The sequence below is a fragment of the Cannabis sativa genome, chromosome 2 (genome assembly GCF_029168945.1).
Source record: "Cannabis sativa cultivar Pink pepper isolate KNU-18-1 chromosome 2, ASM2916894v1, whole genome shotgun sequence".
In the NCBI taxonomy this organism is placed as follows: Eukaryota; Viridiplantae; Streptophyta; class Magnoliopsida; order Rosales; family Cannabaceae; genus Cannabis; species Cannabis sativa.
The window spans coordinates 90457014-90466861 of record NC_083602.1 but is presented as its reverse complement, the minus strand read 5'-3'; the positions used below and the strand labels follow the sequence as shown (position 1 = coordinate 90466861).

The following is a 9848-nucleotide window of genomic DNA, read 5'->3' as shown; positions in this document are numbered from 1 at the left end:
ATATAAGTTTCTATACGATTTTTTGTTGCAATTTAGGTTGCAACGCTAGTTTCAATAGGAGTTTCTATGTAGAATTTCGTAAAAATACAAAAAAAAAAAATTGTTTTAAAGTGTGAAAATGAAAAAGCCCCTAATTTATTTTCATAGTCATGTACGTTATACTTATTTAGAATTACCCGTAAATTTTAAAAAAAATTCAAATAATTTATAATACAAAAAATAAAATTTACATATTTTGTTGTACACACAACTGGAATATTTTTTTATACATATAGTAAGTAACTATTTAAATCTTAAATAGCTACAACATATATAATCATAAATAAAATAAATATCAAAACAAATAGAAAGTATCCTAAAATAACTTTCCAAATTCACTACATAAATTTCTAATATTTTATAATTATATAAATTTAACAATATAAGATCATCCACATGTATACAAGACAATACAACATGTAAATTTTATTATTAATTCATACACTCAATATTCCTATATGATATAATATAGATTAACAAACACTCTAGTTCATTATGAACAACAATATTCTTTTTCACCTAGCCAGAGAGGAACAAACTTTATGTATTACACAACTATATATATAACTATAAGGGATTCAATATATATTTATGAATTATGATCTATATATATCTATATATTTATTTTTTACCACCATCATCACCACCATGGTTATTGAAATCTTGCCTAGGAATGTAGTGATGGTTATTGACACTACTTCCTGGGTACCCAACTTCAACTTTGTCATCAATACTTTTAACGATTTCTCCCAATTTTCGAAAATCTTCCTTCATCATCTCCGTCCCCAGACCCCAAGTTTTCACATTCATACCCGAGCTCGATCCAATCAGCACCACTAGTACTAACACAACAATCGTTGTCCCTTTCATTTTTACAGTCTAACTATAGCTGCTTTTCAAACCTTAAAAATATATATATGAATTAGAACTTGAAATTAAAAAAAAAAAAGTGAAAGTAATTAAAAGAAAAGATGGTTACTAGTGATAATGTTTAGTAAAACTTACTTGTTATATGAGACTTATTAGTTGGTTTATAGGAGGAAGAAATGTTATTGAGTCATTTATATAGATGATTATTAAGCAAGTTAATTTAGATACAATAATTAGTGTTATGTGGGTTGGGTCTCACTTTCCACCAAATATGAAAGTGCTTTCTCCATTTCATAATTTTTTTATTAATTAATTATTAATAATGCAGCTTATAATCTAAAAAATATTAAATAATAAGTTATTAATTTTTGTCTCATTTATAACAGTTTCATTTGGACAAAAGTCAATAAGCACAATGCAATGTCTGTCCCCTCTTGCATTTGCATTATTATCTTTAGTGTCAACTCACACAAAAATTAAAAAATTACTTTTAATTTTAATAAAATTTGTAAATATATATAATTACATCAATATTTTGGTGTAATCACTAAAGGTATTAAAAGATTAAAAGTATTTATCATTTTTATTATTTTTTTTTTGACTAAAATAACAATTTGTATCTAAATATTTTTTTAGTCACGAATAATTTTTTTTCTTTACTAAAATTATGATTAAAAGGTAATTTTTTTAAAGTAATAGTTGCAAACTCTACAAATTTATAAGTCGGCTAACCTTGAAAAATAGTTATCTACTTGTGATAGGCTTTGCTAGTTTGGTTATGCTATTTCACTGGATTGTACTTTAATGTGTGGAAATGTAACGTCTCCGCTTCAAGTCTCCATTGGGCCCTTACACCCACGGACTAATGGCTCTTATACACGGGTACGCCACTCTGGATGCTTCTTGGATTGATGACTGACCCTACAGACCAACACGAGTGTTTCCAGCATGCTTTGTCCTCACTCGCACGCTTCCTGGGAAAACTTCCCAGGAGGTCACCCATCCTGAAATTACTCCCAAGTCAAGCTCGCTTAACTGTGGAGTTCTTTCGTGATGGGCTACCGAAAAACAAGATGCACCTTGTTGATATAGGTAGTACCAATCAATCCATTTAAGCTCTCTCCAACTGTGTAGTCCCATACCTACACAGTCTCAGAATCATCCCACTTGACCTTCCCCAGGCGATGTGGGATTGCACAGCTTACCCGGTATTTCCCCTTACAGATCACGGGACTACTGACTGTCACAATCACCCCCCCTTACGGGGTCCGACGTCCTCGTCGACCACACTTCCGGCTGGGTCAAGGCTCTGATACCATTTGTGAAGTCCCCGCTTCAAGCCTCCATTGGGCCCTTACACCCACGGACTAATGGCTCTTATACACGGGTACGCCACTCTGGATGCTTCTTGGATTGATGACTGACCCTACAGACCAACACGAGTGTTTCCAGCATGCTTTGTCCTCACTCGCACGCTTCCTGGGAAAACTTCCCAGGAGGTCACCCATCCTGAAATTACTCCCAAGTCAAGCTCGCTTAACTGTGGAGTTCTTTCGTGATGGGCTACCGAAAAACAAGATGCACCTTGTTGATATAGGTAGTACCAATCAATCCATTTAAGCTCTCTCCAACTGTGTAGTCCCATACCTACACAGTCTCAGAATCATTTCACTTCACCTTCCCCAGGCGATGTGGGATTGCACAGCTTACCCGGTATTTCCCCTTACAGATCACAGGACTACTGACTGTCACAGGAAAATAGGAATAGTTTGGAATAGGGTCGGTCCTAAGTTAAAATATGCCTAAGAAAATAAAAGTTAAGCCCTTATGATAAGAATAAATGATAGTTTAAAAAATTATTAAAAAATATGTATATTTTTTCTAAAAAAAAAATATATTTGGACCCCTAAAATGAGTGAGCCCTAAGCACAGACCTAGTTAGGCTTAGCCTTGGGCCGACCCTGGTTTGGAGGATCATCCTCATCTGTTTTTTTAGCTGCTATTATAGCACCAGTAAGTAATGTTGCAGTAAGTCTGTAGTTGGGTTGGTATCAACACCCGAAAATCAAAGCTTTTTGAAGTCTTAAACTCGACCCGAAATAGCACAGTTACAAGAGGTAAACAAAGAGTTTTTTTTGAGTGTTATTTCAACCACAATTTATTACATTTGACAGGCTAAAAATAATGTGCTTTGGAGTCAAAAATTACCAATAGCTCATATTACTTTTAATTCTATAATTTACAATGTTTGTAATAGATTGGACTAGTGTTAAGAAATTGAGTAGGAAAGATAAAGAATGGTTAGAAGCTTTGCATTTATAAAAAAAAATGGATAAATAAGAAAATTTAAATTTTATTAAAGAAGAATTGTAATGTAAAATTTAAGAAAATAAAAAACATACAACAAATTTCGTAACAAAATAAAAAAAAAAATATATATTAGTAGGCGCTTCGTGGGTGGTTAATGTTTTTCTATATTATTTAATAAATTAAAATGTATAGGATCCGATATTGATATGTCATCTCTTATAATATTTAACATTTTAAGATGTCCCGTAACATTTTTCTTAATATAAATATCAATATATGTTTGTTTATGACCAAGTGGCTTCATTTTTGAAGAGCCACATTAATTGAGAAATGTTTTTCTTCTTAGTGTTGAAACTTTAATTATGATCACTTATTAGCTACTCTACCACTTAATAAATCTATTTGCAGCCCAATGTGACACTTATCTTATCATTCCAATTCCATTATGTTAATTCTAATGCCCAATAAATGATACAGTGTGTATAGTTATGAGTGGTGTCGAAATTTAAATTAAATTTACATTTGATCTTATGATGTCCCATTTTAATTTAAATTTACATTTGATTTTAATGTTATGCAGGAATGACCCTTGATCTTATAAATTGAGGATCCTTGCCAAACTTTTTGATGAGACACTAATTACCCAAAAGGGGTCAACATCATCTTCCCTCGCCATAACAAACAGTCAATGAACACTACTCCAAAAATAGACTTTTGCGTCGGAGTACAACTAATGCTATTAAATGTCAATTGTGTCGGTTGTCCACCGATTCATATCAATTTTGTCAATTTCAAAGTGATGTGTCATTTAAAATTAAAATATTGTGTATTAAGTGGACCTTTGCATTTGTGGGTCCTAGTTGCAAAGAATAATTCCGTCAACTAACCGGACACTAAGAAAATGTAAATTTTCCTCCTATCAAAATTTATGTGTTAGATTGTAATTGACAGTATAAAGACCATTTGTATGACACATATGGCCTGACTTCAGTCTAAGAAATTATATTACACACTAATGTATGTGCTCAATTCCGTTAGTTCGTAACCAATGCATTTGCTTCCAAATTTATGGTGATCGAATATGCATTGATTATAAGAATCGACACTATATTTGATTATGTCAGTTGTAAACCGATGAAAAAAAAATGATTTTGTAGTAGTAGAAAACCAACCATTATTAAGAAAATAAATTAGCTAAATAAAAGTCACACAATATAACTTAAAACTATAGTAAATGGACCAAATAAGCCCTAACACAAGTAGATGCAAAATAGAGGACATATTTGGGCATCTAGGTAGAATCAAAAATAATTTCATGGTAAAATTTGATATAATTTGTTATTAGTCAAATCTGATAATCATTCATGAGTAGTGGAGAAGAGATATGTTAATTTGTGTGATATATTTTGAAAAGAAACAAGTAAAATTAAAAATCTAGTTTCCACTAATTAATATGATATGTCTAGCTGTATAACAAATAAAGGAAATTTAAATGTTAATATCAATTAAAATCATCATCATCATCATGATCTTAGTCCTTAAATATCTATCATAATTGGTTGATTTTGGAAAGTGGCTTTGCTTTTGTCCAAGCTAGATTCGCTCTTGTAATTATACTTTGCAATTTTTCATATCCAAAACAAATATTTTTGTTTTTGTTTGAAAAAAAGTGAAATCACGCGGTGCAGATTAGTTTTTATTATTTTGATAGTACAAACAATTTCGAGAATTATGTGCTAAGTTATAAGAATGTAATACCCCATTTTCCTTTAATTAGATTATTGATATGTATTTTAAGAGTTACTACAAAAAACTGTTATTTTTAGTGACAATTTTTTAGTCACGACTTAAACTTTTTTTGTGACTAAATGTGATTTTTAATCACAACAAAAAATTATCTATGACTAAAACATAATATTTAGACACAAGTTGTCACTAATTTAGTTTTAGTCACAACACTCACAACAAATTGTAATTTTTGTGACTAATACTTTTAGCCACGAACATTTTATTCATAACATAAGAATAATAATTTATAATTAGTCACAACTATTTTACTTTTAGTCACTAGTTCTCATTTCATAAATTGTAGAAAAATGTAAATAAAAATATTTTTACCACTACACCAGACAATACTTGGTAACAAATATTTATTTGTTAGCATGACACAATTGCTAATAACTTATTAAAAAAATCTGCAATTATATTTGATTTGTTTGCCATTAATAATTTTGTAATATAATTTGTTTGTTGCTTTGTATGGTTGATGTTGATATTGCAAAGTATTAATATTTGTAGGATTTTACCTATTTGCCCTACACCAACAAAAGACTTTAATATCAGTATCAAGGTCAAAATAGACCTTTCCTAGTCTAACTTAAAGCTTAGACTAAAACGGCAACGTTCAATCCCCACGACACCAAACTTGATGTCGTATTGAACCTTTGGTTTAAAGACTCTGATCGAAGAGTCTAGAAACCCTAGCCACTCAAACACAACACTCAGCCTCCCAAACTTGAAACCCTAGCAGAGCAAGTTCTTGTTCTCTTCAAGAACTTGCTCGAATCCAAGCTAGAAACCCAGATTCACACCCACACACAAACACAAGTTAGATTAAACGAGTGAAAAACGAAAAATAAGGAGAGAAAACACCAGAAATTTGTTTAAGAGTTCACCCAAAACTGGGCTACATCTCTGTCAAGCTCATCTCAGAGATAGAAGCTTGATATCCACTATCAACAATGTCGATTACAAAGTTTGGAGCTTCCTGTCACAGAAATCGATCAGGTAAACTCGATTTCTCTCTTTTACACTCTATGTTTTTGTTATTTTCACTTGATTGATTCTCGATCTAACTCTCTTCTTTGTTTTCTTGTGCATGTACTTCCTCCTTCGAGCTCCTCACCATGAGAACTGGTTTCTCATCTCTGGATATTGGAGCAGAAGCCTCAATCTAGAGTTTATTTCTTCTCTCTCTCTCTCTATCTCTGCTCTGATCTGTTTTCTGTTGTAGATCTTAGGTTGTTTACTTTGATTCCTGCTTTTATATTGTTGTAGAGTCGGTTGATCAAAGGTTTAGGAGTTAGTTACAATTTCAGTTGTAACTAACTACTAAATCTTGATCCATTAGAGGCGAAGCTATCTAGGATCGAGTCCACTTGCTTATTTCTGTTTGTATTTTGCTGATGTGGATATATGTTGTAAAAAAAGACGGGTTATAAGTGGATTTTACTCAACAATATTTCTAAAAGTTGCTACATACTAAAATTAATTTCTCCCATTATTTTAAAATAATGCTAAATAAATTATTTTTGTTTTAAATAAATTCAAAATAGTAAAAAAAAAAAAACATATATATCATGTTATTGTACACAGCCGTATAAAAAACACTAGAACTCTAAATTATGTTTCATTACTTGAAAATTTACTAATATTTTATTTTCATTTTTTAGTAAAGGTAGAAAAATAAAAGACAATAAACTTGGTTAAAATTTTCTCTCTACCAACTGTCATTTGTAACTAGTGTTGTAATTAAATACAAGTTAAATTTTTTGATACCAACATAATTTCAGGAAGCTTAAACATAATTAGGCACAAAATATTTAACTAACTTTATAAATATAAATATATAAATATGTTGAGCGATTTGGTATTTATGAAGCAAAAGCCAAAATGCAAATTATCTAAACAGTACAAGCAAAAGCCTTGTTTGTTTATCTTGGCATTTCTTCTTGACAACAAAATAATTTTTTAAGTCCTCAAAGCCATAATTTTTATTCCTTGGCCCTTTCTATTTCAAAACTTATACCTCACTAAAAAAATGTATATTATCAAAATAAGTTTATTAGGTTATATTATTAGATCATCTCTAATGGAATTCTAAAATGTTAACTTTGTTAAAAGTGAGCACTAGGTGGTGTTTGGTTGAGACTTGAGAGGAATAAAAATATAAGAATAAGAATGGGAATTAGAATAGGAATGGAATGGATTAAAATTTAAAATGTATAAAAAAATTGATAAAAAAAAAAACTATTAAATTTTTTCAAATCTTGCATTGTTATGGTCTTTCCTTCCATTTCAAAATAGAATAGTCATTCCACTAAAATGGTGAAAAAGTCATTCCATTAGAATGATATTTCAATACTTTAAAATGCAAAGAAATAAAAGAATAGAATAAAAATTAATGTTTCATTTCTATTTCATTACCTCCAACCAAACGTCACCTAAATGCATTCCAATCCAACCTAAAACCTATCTTATATATAGCATTGTCTATAGTACCCCACCAAATTTGATTGGTACTATTAATCACACTAAAATTTACTTTTTGTTATAAAATAATATAAAATAATATAAAGTAGATGAGAAGAAAGAAGAAGAAGATGAAGAGAGAAAGAGAAAGTGAATGAGAATTTCTGAGTTGTTTATTCCAATGGGGTGAACCCCTATTTATACAAATACAAGAGTGAGATATTAAGAAACTAAGAAAAAGGGAAACTAAGAAGAAGAGGAATGTTGATTACAATTAATGGTAATAAATAAAAGATTTGGACATCCACATAATTATTAATATTTATAACACTCCCCCTTGGATGTCCATAATAACTGCCTTATTAAAAATCTTGCTGAAAACTTGATCAAAGGAAAAAGAGTATAGTGTAAGCTAACTCCGTCCCCCTCATTTAGGCATTTGTGGAGATCTTCTAATCGACGAATTTCGATCTTGTCTGCCGTCTTCTCAAATGTTGATGCTGGTAATAACATTGTGAATAAGTTTGTAAGATTGACACTTGATTGAATATGTTGAACACCAATATGCATTTTCTTGAAGCGTATAAAGAAGAATTTCGTGAAATGTGTTCTAACTCTATCTCCTTCAATGTACCTCCTTTTAGTTGAACGATGCAAGCAGTATTATCCATAGAGAATCGCTTGGGTTGATACTTTTTTATTGAGTGCAATCCATATGTTTCCCGAATATGTTATGCCAATGATCTCACTCCCACACATTCTCTACTTGCTTCATAAAATGCAAGTATGTTAACATGATTTAAAGTTGCCTCTTTAAAAACCTTGCCAGAAAAACCCAGTGGGACAAAATCTGAGCTAGGAAAAAGAGTACAATATATATATTTCATATTCATAATTATTTGCAAGTTGCCTCGTTAAAAACCTTGCCAGGAAAACCCATTGGGACAAAACCTGAACTAAGGGAAAAAGAGTGCAACATGAATATGTCTCCCCCTCATGCACATATGATCCATAATTCTTTTGGTGATAATAGATCTCATAAGATTATTGTTATCACTTTTAAAATATCATCATATACAATCTTTGATCATATATTTTCTATAACTCTTCCAGAGTATGTATGGACTTCTAAATTATAGATGAGGGGTTCGTGGAACATTAGTCTTTATCCAACTAATTGTATCATTCATGTGTGTACACAACTTTGTTCATACGAAAATTTAAAATTTCAAGTAGATATGAACATAACACATTAATGGTACTACAAATTTTCATTTGTGACAATGATGGTACTCCAAGACCATATATTTATTCCATCTTGTTTTATGATCTTAATTTCCATATCAAATGATCATATATCTATAATTCTTGATACATATGAAGTACTTCAGGACTTCAATACTAATGAACAAACTTTATACATTAATATTTCTCGAAATACAAAAGAAATAAAAGTTTGTTCTTCAATTAATCAAAAACTCTTCAAGAGTCTATCATTACGTATAATTTACGTATTTATATTGCATAGACAACCATAGGTATTTCTCAAATAATAATTTACTTACATGTCTTTATTTGTCATATAGTGCGCGCGACTTTGAATTTATATCACTTAAGACATGTATTAAATTCTTCTAGAATTTTTAGATAAGGCTTATTTCAAATTCTCACTATATTAGGAGCTCCAAATAAATAACCTTTTGTTGCAACATTTATGTGACGCTTATAAATCCTCTTAAAATATATTCCAGGCTATAATCAAATCATGATTATATTTTCTCAATATTTAAGCCTTACTTCAATCAATCTCATGTCTATGCAAACTTTGTACAGCAATTCATTATGTACAAATATATATATGCAAATTTCTCATTAGAAATATTTATTTGCACACCCTACAGGTCTTACTTCACTTTATGTGAGTAAATTTGCCTGGATTGCGTCATAATATTTTGGCCAAAAATCAAAATGTAAGTCGTTGATTCTCGACAAATCTAATACCACGATCCTTGCTATCTCATGTGTAACGCCCCGATTTCCCGAGACGTCACACTAGCTAGTCCGTTTAAAACCATTTAAGATAAAGACAATAAAAGACTTCTTTAATGAAAAATAACTAAGCATGAGATCTCATTATTTTTAAAACAAAACATTTATTTATTCATAACCTTAAAATATAAAGCTTTACAAAAACTATTTGAATCATAATCTTAAATGAAATATTTTTAAACCAAAACATCGTGACAATCCCCTAACATGTAATCCACGCCTCGAGCTCGCCATCCTCACTGCTTAGTTTTATCTTTACCTGCACACAGAGTACCCGTGAGCTAACGCCCAGTAAGAAGAGCTATGTAGGACATAACCCCCCCAACTTG

The 9848-nt window shown here is 30.7% G+C and overlaps 1 long non-coding RNA gene across 1 annotated transcript; it reads right to left on the bottom strand.

The window, feature by feature from the left end:
- Positions 1–438: 438 nt before the first annotated feature.
- On the bottom strand, positions 439–1385 carry LOC133035168 (uncharacterized). The gene is made up of 2 exons (XR_009686450.1): positions 1045–1385; positions 439–941 (listed from the first exon to the last, which is right to left on the bottom strand). It is a non-coding gene; the product is annotated as an uncharacterized LOC133035168 (long non-coding RNA).
- Positions 1386–9848: the final 8463 nt, after the last annotated feature.